This window comes from Pinus tabuliformis, chromosome 3_2 (assembly GCF_031772625.1).
Source record: "Pinus tabuliformis cultivar Carrire ecotype Pingquan chromosome 3_2, CPIR1, whole genome shotgun sequence".
Lineage (NCBI taxonomy): Eukaryota > Viridiplantae > Streptophyta > Pinopsida > Pinales > Pinaceae > Pinus > Pinus tabuliformis.
Window position 1 is genome coordinate 1,115,871,904 of NC_142302.1, and position 11,165 is coordinate 1,115,883,068.

Below are 11,165 nucleotides of genomic sequence, written 5' to 3' on the forward strand. Positions count from 1 at the left end.
CAGAATCAGTGCGAACAACCATTACACTTCAGATCTGATCAAGATTTACTAAAAAAACTGACTCCTAAACCTAGAGCCCTGATCTATTTATACATTCCCATGGTCTGCAAACCATGGGCAGGCCGACTCGCTCTCTATTATATTACATTATTTTTAGGTGGACAACCCTTTAACTTGACTCATTGCAATTTGCTCTCTACGCATTTCGCGGAACCCTTACCATACTATTACCCAAAATTGCGGGCTTTAAGCCCCAAAACCGTTACGTGGGGAATCTGCTGCCCAACAAGCCCCCAACACAATCATCATGACTCATCCCGAGTCACTTGGTTGGTGTGGTGATCTTTGCTCGAAGTCCATCTATCAACATCCATGCTGTGCTAACATCTGCCACACATTCTTCCACTGTCCGCAGTATCAATTGTGCGCGGCTTTTTGATGCATTTTTGGAGGCACCTTCTTGCCTTAGTTCATATGTGTCTTGTAGCTGAGTCAGCTTCCCCTCAATCGTAGTGGTGACTATGAATGCTTCCTCAAGCCAAGGATGGATATGTGCTTCAAGCCTGGCTTCTTTCTAGCGCGTGGCATCCACTTATTCCTTCAGGGCTTGGGCCTCCCTCATCTTGGCTAAGCGCTGAGTGAGGGAGACCATTTGCGCAGTCCCCCAGACATTATCATAAGCTTGTTGTAACTCCCATGCTTCTGTCTCTACCTGCTGCAGCGTTGGGTCTTCTTGTAGTGATGTGAGCATAAGAAGGGATTGATCCAACAATCCCGTGCAGTCCTGTACAACGCGCTCTATCACTTCCAACCCTGCTTGAATGGCACAGAGGTGCTGCTCTTTGACTTCTGGTGGTGTAGGGGGTTGCGCTTTCAGCCTTAGCTCTGTGATCTGCAAGTTCAACTCCAATTGAGCTTTCGCAGCCTCCTCTTGGGCCCTACGCAGTCCTGCAGCCATGTGATGAATCTTTTCGGCTGCTGGGAGATCCTCTGTCACAGCCAGTTATGGTACACTACTACAGACCTCCACTACGGCCTATTCCAATCCTTGGTTGTGTGCAACTAAGTCATCACGCTGTAGACTAATCTACTCTAGATTTCCCTTTTGCTCCATTAAGACCTGGAGGGCGCGGCCTTCCCAGGCACAGAGCTCAGCGGTTACCACATCCTGCAGCTGGTATAGGGTCTCTCTAGGAAGGGTGGCCAAATTCAACCCCCAAGCCCTCATGCCACCTTCTGCCTCTGCTAACATAGCGCCTGCTAGTAATACTAAAGTATTCATTATGTAGGCACGAACCATCTGCTTGGCTATAAATGTACCTTCCGCAAGGTGCAGCATCATCCCTTCTGGGGGTCACACCTGTAATGCCTGCAACTACACTTTGAGCACCCCCAACGCAGTTGTCTACTCCATCATCAACTCCTCCAGAGCACCCTTAGTGAAATCGCCTACTGGTTCGCTTCTGGCAAGAAAATCTCCTTCCAAGGTCTTTTTTGTCTTTGTCTTTTTGCATGTAGGTGGCTGCTCCTAGATGCGTGGCCTCTTAAGTTGGGTCGATGTTGTGATCAGGTCCGTGTGTTCCTGTGTCTCCACTTCCCTCTATATGTCCATCTCCTTGGACATTTCCTGATCCTCCATGATCTCTTCAGTGGGTGTAGTGGTGGTTTCTATTGCTGCCTTGGTCACCTCCCACAGTGTCGCTGTTTTCTGCAGTTCCTTGTGCGTCCTTTCCGCCAACTTTGTGATGCACAGCTTTATTTCCTTCTTCTGATGTTGTGCTGCAATCTTTTCTAATTTGGCCAAGTCTGGGGTGCACCACTCCAGAGGCCATGCTGCCATTGCCTTGAAAATTGCATCATCTGTTGCAATGAACGGAAGCTTTACCCATGTTCGAATTGGATCCTTTCGTGCCTGGATATACAGATTATGCATATCCGCCTTGAATTCGGCCGTGCTTTGCAAACTGTTGTAAACTGTTGGGGATAACTGTGGTCTACAGTCAATCCATGTCCGAATACTCACCTCTATAAATATCCAAAACACCTTGATCTCACGAACCCTCATGACATCTTTTGTAGCCCATAGCAAGTTATACCTCACGGCTTCAGGTTCTTCTCAATGTTGGGAAACTAGCTGCCCTTCGGCAGCTCCCCTGCAACTAGCAAGATCAACAGGAGCAACCATGCATAGTGGAAAGTTTTACCCTACTCTTAGGCTTCCCTACAATTTGTCAAAAATTCGTTGCAGATAAATTGCACCCAATTGAACTGAACCCCCTCTACATACTACTCCACGAGCGCAATGATAGATATTGGCACCTCATCTGCGCGGCATTTCCTCATGAGCTTGCTGGCTAGTAACTGGGTGGCGACGCGCACTCCTCGGTCTCTGATACTTGCTATTACATACCCTTGCTTCCATTTCTCTAGCTTATATTTAGCCTTCATGGCTTCTGTAAGACCCATGTCGCTACGCGTTCCTACTATGGCTGCAGGATCATTTCCTTTAGTAGGCAGCTGGGAAATTTGGTGTACTAAATCGGCTGTGATAGGAATCGGTTCCTCCAGCTAGAGATATCCATCATGTACTAGACATTGTAGCTGTCGGATAACAAAAATTGTGATGTTTGCGCAGTGATAGTAGGGTATCCACCTCAGATTGAGTAATCCCACCTTTTCCACACCCCGTAACCAATTCTGCAATAGTAATTTCTCCGTGGCCAATTGGGGGAACTTCTCACTGTCCGTGAGGTCCCAATATTTGAACTTGATATTCGGTATCTGGCCCAACGATAGACTATCGAACCTTATTTCATCCGGAAGAAGCGGGGTCTGGAGCGTGTTCTTCATGGCCTCTAGGTCCTTCGGTATCTTGGCCATCCCTTTCCACAGGGAGATGTATGGTGGTAGCATTATCGTAGAAGGTACTTGGGAAACATTTTCCTCTTCCTCATCCTGTGCTTCAATCTGAGCGATTAGGGCTTGTAAATATTCCTCTTCCTCCTCAGGTTCAGTGGTGATAGCTTTGCCCTTTTCGGTCATTAACAATTTAGTGAATCGCTGTGATACCCAAACTGGCCCCATAGTTTGCTTGTCTTTCTGGGGTTGCGGTGTGTGTGGAGACTTTGGAACCTTTGGGGCAGCAACCACTTTTCTAGGCTCCTCCTGAGTCAAATGGCACTCCTCCACGAATCTCACTCTAGTTCTAGCATCTGACATGGTTTCTATTCTGGATTCACTCAGGTACTTAGTCACGGGTGGCAAGGTAGCTTGGTGCTTGCTGCTCTGTACTAGCTCGAATCTCAAATATCCAAGTGTTGTTTTGAGGCTACCCCAAGGGGTTTTATAGTAACGTTTGAATTTGAATTCGATCATTCCCTCCACTTCTAAGTCATTAATATCTTCTTGGCAGCAGATCTTCCCATACCTAGCTCTAAATTCCAGTCATAATGGCTCGTTGCCTACTCCTTTCTGTCGTAAGTCAGACTTCTTATCATGAATAGTGACATCAACGGTCACCTCCCCATCCTACCCACGTGGTAGCGCAACCTCTTATGTGTGACCACGATCCTAGTGACCTACTAGCCCTGCACGGAAACTCATATCTATGTAGCTTCGTGTAGACTTGTTTATAGTCCTGCACCTTCTCTCAACTACTTGGAGCGCTGAGACTGTGCTTTCCACAGATAGTCAGGTGGTTGCATCCCAGGTGCGAGACTTCAAATTCCTTACTAGCCCGGGCTGTGGGCACCCTTCACCTACCCTTGTGTCCATTAGTGCATCTCGTTCTTCTTTGTATGGTGCGCCCCCTTATTTGGTAAAGTGCAGTCATAGCCATGATAGTAGGGTCACAACTATTTCTATAATAGTAGGGCCGGCTAGGCCTAGTCTCATCATACCTAGTCTCGAGCGGCCTGCTTGTGTGACTCCAGTTTTGAGTTTGCGGATTCCTTTGCCCAATATTACGCCTTTCCTCCTCAGCCGTGCCCATTCTTCATCAAGTGCAAGGAGTTTCAAAATCCCTTGCCGAACAACTTCCTGTAACTGCCATATTCCCTTACCTAGGTCCCCGCATTCAACCTAAGTTGCTGGGGTTGTGGTCAGGGGACTTCTCTTCATCTTCCTAGTTTCATCTTGTCTGATTGCTAATAGGGTCATCTTCGCATACCTATTTTTTCTTATGGTCCTATAGGCCCATCGAACCCTTGGTATGCACATATTCCAATTGGTTTGTTTTATCTGGTGAACTTTGTTCAGGATCCCACATGTTTTTCCAAATGCTCCGTCGCGAATGGCTGGCGGAATGCGTCGCCTTTCCTACTGCCATGTCGGGTTCTAATTTTTTATTCTTAGTTGGGAAGGTCGATGCGCAAGATACATCTACATCCCTCGCCGTAGGTAGGTGCTCAAACCACTTCGTCCTTGTTGTCCCGAGTGTGGTCGATGCTGGGGACCTCCAAACCGTACACACACCCACCTTCTACCTTCGCGCCAGTTCCACCTAGTCTTCTGATGTGTACTCCACCCTTGTGCAGTTGTCATGTGTAGTGCCCCTTTTGCACACCGTGCTGCTTTTGTTCCAGTATTGCAATTTCGCAGTGGTCTACAAATTCCACCACGTTTGGTGCACCCCCATCTGTTGGCAATTCCCTTGCTTCGGTCGTTACGCGTTGCAGTGATCTAACCATCATATTACAATTCAACGTTGTTACTTCATGTAATCAGTTCTGCCATCGCTCTATTTCTTCATCCGAATCCAACATGTAGTGTTATAGACATTTTTGTGCCTTGCAGCATGAAGCATGAAATTTCCATAATCTAAGGGATCCAAAGTCCCTAAACATGTTGTTCCTACCCCTAGAGGAACAAGGTCAGCAAACCACAGCACTGAAAATCAGTTCTCCACCTGAAAACACTCAAAAACAAGCAATTTCTGGATCATGTCAACTGCTCCACTGAGCATCTGCGCTGAATGTCAACTGCCCCTCTCTGTACCTGTGTTGAATGTCAAATCCAACAAAGGCTACCTGCGCTGAGCGAGATTGGACAAATGGCACAGTCATTCCTCAAGGTGTCAATGCCCAAGAAGCTTCCAAAATGACACTTGGATCAGGGAATTCGCCTAGTGATGAGTAAGAGGTTCTTAAACTCCAAGTGGAAGCAAGGATCTCCAAGTGGACTCAAGAACTGAAGTATAACTGAAGTGGGAGAGGACACTAGTCAGCTCTCAAGCTGACTCATCCTTTCTCCAAAACTCCTATATATAGAGCTCTCTCATGAGGTCTAAGGAGGCTGGAATTTTGTGAATGTAAGGAAGTGTTGTTGGTTTGAGTTTAGAGCTATTGGGTGATTGCTTTGAAGGAGGTGAAGAGGAGATTTCTTTCTGCTGGGAGGTGTTGCTGGATTGGGCCTCTTATGGTTGTAACACTCTCAGAACTTTACTTCTTCCATTAATAAAGCATTTGAGGTTCTTCTATATGCATGTGTCTCAATGGTGTATTGCTATACTTGTGTATTTGATTTATTCTAATCCTTGAATCAATTATGAATGTATGCTTCTTGTAGTTTCCCTCTTTTGCCTTTTTGCAGGATCTTTGTGTAGCTGGGCCAGTGAAAGAGCAAGGAGCTGGGAACAAGCAGCAAGGAGAGAAGATTGGATCAATCATTAGCGAAAGACATCGGTTAGTGGATCTCTTCCTCTCCTATTTTACTTTCATAAAGAAGAAACCTTAGATAGCTTTGCTTCGGTTGTTGCTGAGGTACTATCACCCTTAGAGTGGGATAGGGTCATTCCGTATTGGATACTTTTCCCTACAACAAATTGGCGACTCCGCTGGGGATCGTATCTTGTTGGTTGTTTGTGTTTTTGCTATTCATTTCATAAACACAGGGAGTACCGAATCGAACTGCATTTGGATCTTTCAAATGCAAAGTAGAGGGCAGCTACTCTAGCTCAGTTTCTGGGCATGTTTATGATTTGAAGAGCTGATCCACAAGGACTATGAACAACTCTTAGTGATAGCTTTTCATCCTCCTAATTACCCTTTAGTGTGTACTTGATTGATAGCTTCTGATTTGGCCAAAAACTGTGAATTTTTGAGCAATCTGTGACCCGGAAACCAAGAGAAACGAAAGTTTCGTTCTTCAGTGCAGGCACTGTGAAGGCAGTCTGCATTTCAGCGCAGTTCCCGAAGGGGCTACCTGCGTTGAATGTCAAACTGACAGTGTACTACCTGTGCTGAACCAGTCTTGCCTTGTGCTACTGGGGTTCCTTGCTGTTTCTTGCCCGGTTTTCACCCTTGTTTTTGCAGCCTGTTATCAGTCAATGTACCTATCTGAAACCAACTTTCCTTGCCACTATTCCACCTCAGGTTGTATAAAGAAACTGTGTTTGTTCTTTGTGTATTTCTTACATCATTTACAGTTTCCCATAACGAAAAGCGAACTAGTCTTGCTGTGGCCTCCTAGATCTAGACCTGTGATAAGTGTCGTATTGATCTTAAGATTTAGTTTGTTTGCTGTTCATAGCTGATTGAGCTTTTTCTTTCGTCATATGGTTTGAATTTATGTATTTCTAGTGTTGAAACAAGTAAATCTTAAGGTGTCTTTTGATTTTGGACAAGCTTGTTTGTTTTCACTTGAAATTGAATTCAAAATTATACAACAGCTTTCTTTTTGTAATACATCAACATTAAGAAAGAGAAAAGAAATACCTGCATTGTGCATGTGCATTTTGATAGTTTGCATGTTGATTTAGGAGAAAGTGCATTAGTGTGTGCTCTATGATCTGTGTGAAAAGATGATGTCTTTCTTTTCCCTCAGTAGTTAAGATTTTCAAAGTTGAAAGATTGAAAAGCTTGCTTATCATCTTAGACTGCATTTAGGAAGTTGTATTATACATCTCGTGGTGATCCATAAAGGCAAACTGCTAAACAAGATCAACTTAAAATGAATTGAATTTACATAACAACGCTTTGAAACATAATGCAAACACATAGAGGTCTAAGCTAGAGACGTGTTCCGACGTCGTTAAACGTGATATCTTAGCGTTGAGTGGTTGGGTGATTCCTCCACGGTGAAGCGATAAGTATCAATACGGACTTGTGCTCCCACGTACCGTCGCGTATATATTGGGAGACCCCTATAGGAACAAAGCCTTTATCCTTAGGAAGCCGTGTCGGCCGCCCTACTGATCGCGATGCAGTGAACACAGCATTCACGAAGATCGACCACCCGTACCGTAAAACGTATTTTGTGGTTTCGCAAAAGGTTTGGCACACCCTCTGCCTAGATCTCCAGAGCAGTTTCTTTTGGCCTTTTTCAAACTCTATAACTGAAAAAGTCCAACCGAGCATTTGTCACTTCGGGCTCGTTAAAACATCGAAGGAGACTAGAGTCATCTTTAGCTTTTTCTCGACTCTTAAAAAGTGAAAAAGCAAGTTGTGTCTAAAGCGTCGTTATAAAATTTATTTTAAACGGAACATAATCACCTCCTATTCCTGCGTTGATCTGTAGGTTGAGAACATGGAACGCCCCAACCAAGGAATTCCCCATGATGGAAATCCTAGTCCTTTCTCCTCTTGGGGAGAAGTTGGTGCACCCCACATGGCCACATTGTCGCTTCCAGGACTAACAATTGGCCTGCCAATTTGGCTATTCTCAACCAATGTAGTTCAGAACACCATGGTTCCTGAACAGTCGAGTCAACAGTTAGATCAGTCTAGAGCTGCCCACCAGCCTTCTACTTCCTATAACTCTTCCTCCAATCCTTCATCTTCACAAGGTAGAGCCGGCAAAAGCCAAGCTCCCATGGAGAAGAAGGAAAAGAAGAAGAGAGAGAAGAAGAAGAAGGAGCCTAAGGCGACTAGGGGCAAGCAAAAGACATCTGACAAAAATCCACACACAGCACAGACCGGGCCTAAATCGCCATGTGTCATATGTAGAGGAGACCACTTCCATAGAGATTGTCCCTGTATTCCCCGGATACTAAGGGACTGGTCCCCTCGTTTGCACAATTCGGGAGCATCAACCTCTGATAGCCATGTTGAATGCTTACCGTCAACCAGCGAAAGTGAAGGTTCAAGACAAAGAGGGGGAGTAAGATCTCCCTGCAGACTGTGTGAAGGCGATCACGCCATCCACCGTTGTCCCTTCTTAGATGAAGCGAACAGAGTTTTGGAAGATCGTCCGGTTTCACCGTTGAAACTTCCTCCTGGATACAAAAAACTCGTGCCAAGTCCTTCGTTGGTTGAAAATACAGCTGGCCCGCTCAAGTGGTCGGTTGAAGCGCCAGTCACTGAAAATGAACCTACTGAATCCAGACCGGACGAAAGTCCAAAGGTCGAAACGGCAGTTGACCCGGTTCTCCCTTCAGAAGTTTCATCTTCAGATGACACCGTCATTGAAGATTCATCTTCAAATGACACCCTCACTGAAGAGAATAAGGATGACACCATCCAGATTCTTTTCATCAACACAGACTCTGATGAGCATCAGGGCAATGCGCCCATTCCTTTATCGCAGGAAGGAACATCGTCAGGGTCATATCCGGCCGTATATTCGGTTCCACCACCAAGCAACCTAGTTGTATCCTTTGATTGGAATCAACTAGGCAGACCCCGGTTGCCAGCCAGTATACCATTCAGAATCATAGTCCAAATATACAGAATGATAATGGCTGGCACTATCATTGATGAAGGGGCATCTGTGAGTATCCTTTCCTCTATTGCTTGGAAAGCACTGGGTTCCCCGGCGCTTTTGCCTGAGATAAGAAATCTCTCGGGTTTTGATAAAGGAACCAGTCGACCATTAGGGATCCTCCCCAATGTACCTGTTACATTGAAAGGGAAGACCATTCAAATGAACGTGATGGTCGTTCAAGGACCCTTGGATTATAACCTACTCCTTGGACGAGACTATATATATTGCATGGGAGCAATAGTTTCCTCACTCTTTAGAGTAATGTGTTTTCCACACGAAGAAAGAATAGTCAAACTCATAGACCAACTTTCATTCCCGGGATCACGCATCGCAAATAGTCAAATACCAACCCTGAATGGTCTATTCAATCAAGAAATGTCTCCACCCCCAGTCCTTCTTCCCGATGAGTGCGAGTGATTCGGAAAAATAGGACTGGAACCCAGGGGGCATGCATCCTGGTCTACTTCGGGCAGAAGAAACCCTGGGTATGAAGTAGAATTTCCGCGAAAGAATATGACTAGTCCGTACCCCGTCCGTATTTGGAAGAGGGGTTGTTCTGGAATAGGATTCTTTTGTCAAGGTTACGTGTTTGACAACAGTTATTCACCCTTGTCTATTTCAGTAGACAGTGCCGAGGAAATGTTTTGTTTGAAAGATTAACGAAACAATCTTTGGGTAACCAGAAAGAGGTAAGCCTCACCCTTTAAAACAAATGTTTTAGCGGATAAGTAGGGGCAGCCTTGAAATTGTACTTTATACCTGGGGGCATGCAACCGTTTGGAGTGCAAGCAAGGGATGACTATTTATTTTTTTAAATTTTTAGGTCCTCTCTTTAAACCTGTAGGTCTAACCCTTTAAACTCGTAGGATTAGCCGTTTCCGAACTTGCATAAAGAAAGGATGTGGAGCATAGCTTCGTGAGATAAAGCTCCATAAAAAATAGCTATCTCACAGGAGACATTCTTATCTTATGACTGGTATATCGAGCAGTTTTAGCACATAGTTCATGCTCATTAAAAAATAAACGCAAGATCCGAGCAGTTTTAGCACATAGTTCATGCTCGTTAAAAAATAAACATAAGATTGTGAGCAGGCTTTCCCTTAGAGTTCAAGCTCATCCAGAAAAAATGAACCGGTAAATAACCATTGTGATCATAAATTCATCAGCCATAAAAGGCCTTGGTCGTGTTTGCACCTGTCACCTCCACCGTCATTTGGCCGATCGTTCACCTCCATATGATTGTTTACCCATTTTGAGGAACAGCTGCGAAGAGTGATTTCACCTACCCATCCTTGTGACACTGCCGTGATTGGAAAATTCCAACCTGTACCTGGAATCTGCTGCTATCCCTATTTATCACTCGTTCCTCAAAAGACGAGTCTTCTTTGAGCTCTTTTCATCTGACTCGTAAAATATGAAAAGTTTGCCGAGTTTTGGCCTTCCAGCTCGTTAAACGACCGGAAGAGCTATCCCTCCTCTAGATTTTAATCTTTTTTGGACCTGAGGGATTATTGCACAAAAAGATCGAGCGCTTGTTTTGTTCGGCTCGTTAAAAGTACCGAAAACTCATCCCTTCTGTATTGTTTTATACTTTTTCGGACTTAAGGGATTAGATGACGAAAAAGGAATTTTGGAGTTAACTTTCCGTACCTTTTTAGACTCTCTAAAAATGAAAAGGACCGAGTTTTCCTTGTCGTTAGACTCGTTAAAATGATTAAATAGCGACAAACTTGTCTTTAGACGAGAACGAGTTTCCCTATCGCTAGGCTCGTTAAAATATAGCGATGGGCTTGCCCGAAGGGTAGGTTATAGAACAAGCATATGTTATCCTCCTCAAGCTTGACAAAAATAAAGAGGTACTGGTCAGAAATGACTGGGGAAAAATTGGGAGAACCTCAAAGCTTTAATGGTAGCAAGTCGCTCTTGAACATGACACTTTTCCTCCGTACCACATTGGGTTGGGTTGTTTCATTCACCGGTCTCATCACCATGGTCTTCGCCAAACCATCCACATTTGGGGTAATGCTACCGATCCATCGCATCAGTGTCGTTATATGTTCAAGAGATGTCGTTCAGAAAGAGTCAACCGTGTCCCATCCACTGCCATACATTATCCTTCATCCATCCATGATCGCCACCCTGAATCATATGTCACAGATTGTATTCACCTCCACTAAAATCATTAGCTCCGTTCCGTGTCACTGATGTGGGATTCATTAAGGCCCTCCTTTGACGGATCGCTTCTTGTCGACTTCAGCTGATTATCCAAGAACTTGATCTAGGAACAACCCCCTCAGTACTTTGAAGCTTGCATGCCTTAATGGCAAGTTTCTCACTTCCGGCGACAGGTATACATCAATGACCTTCGACCAGAAGATTTTGCGTGGTGTTTGACGCCAAGTCCTTTATTCACACCACGTGAATTGTACTGCAGTACCTTGAGGATCATTATCATTATCGGTGAT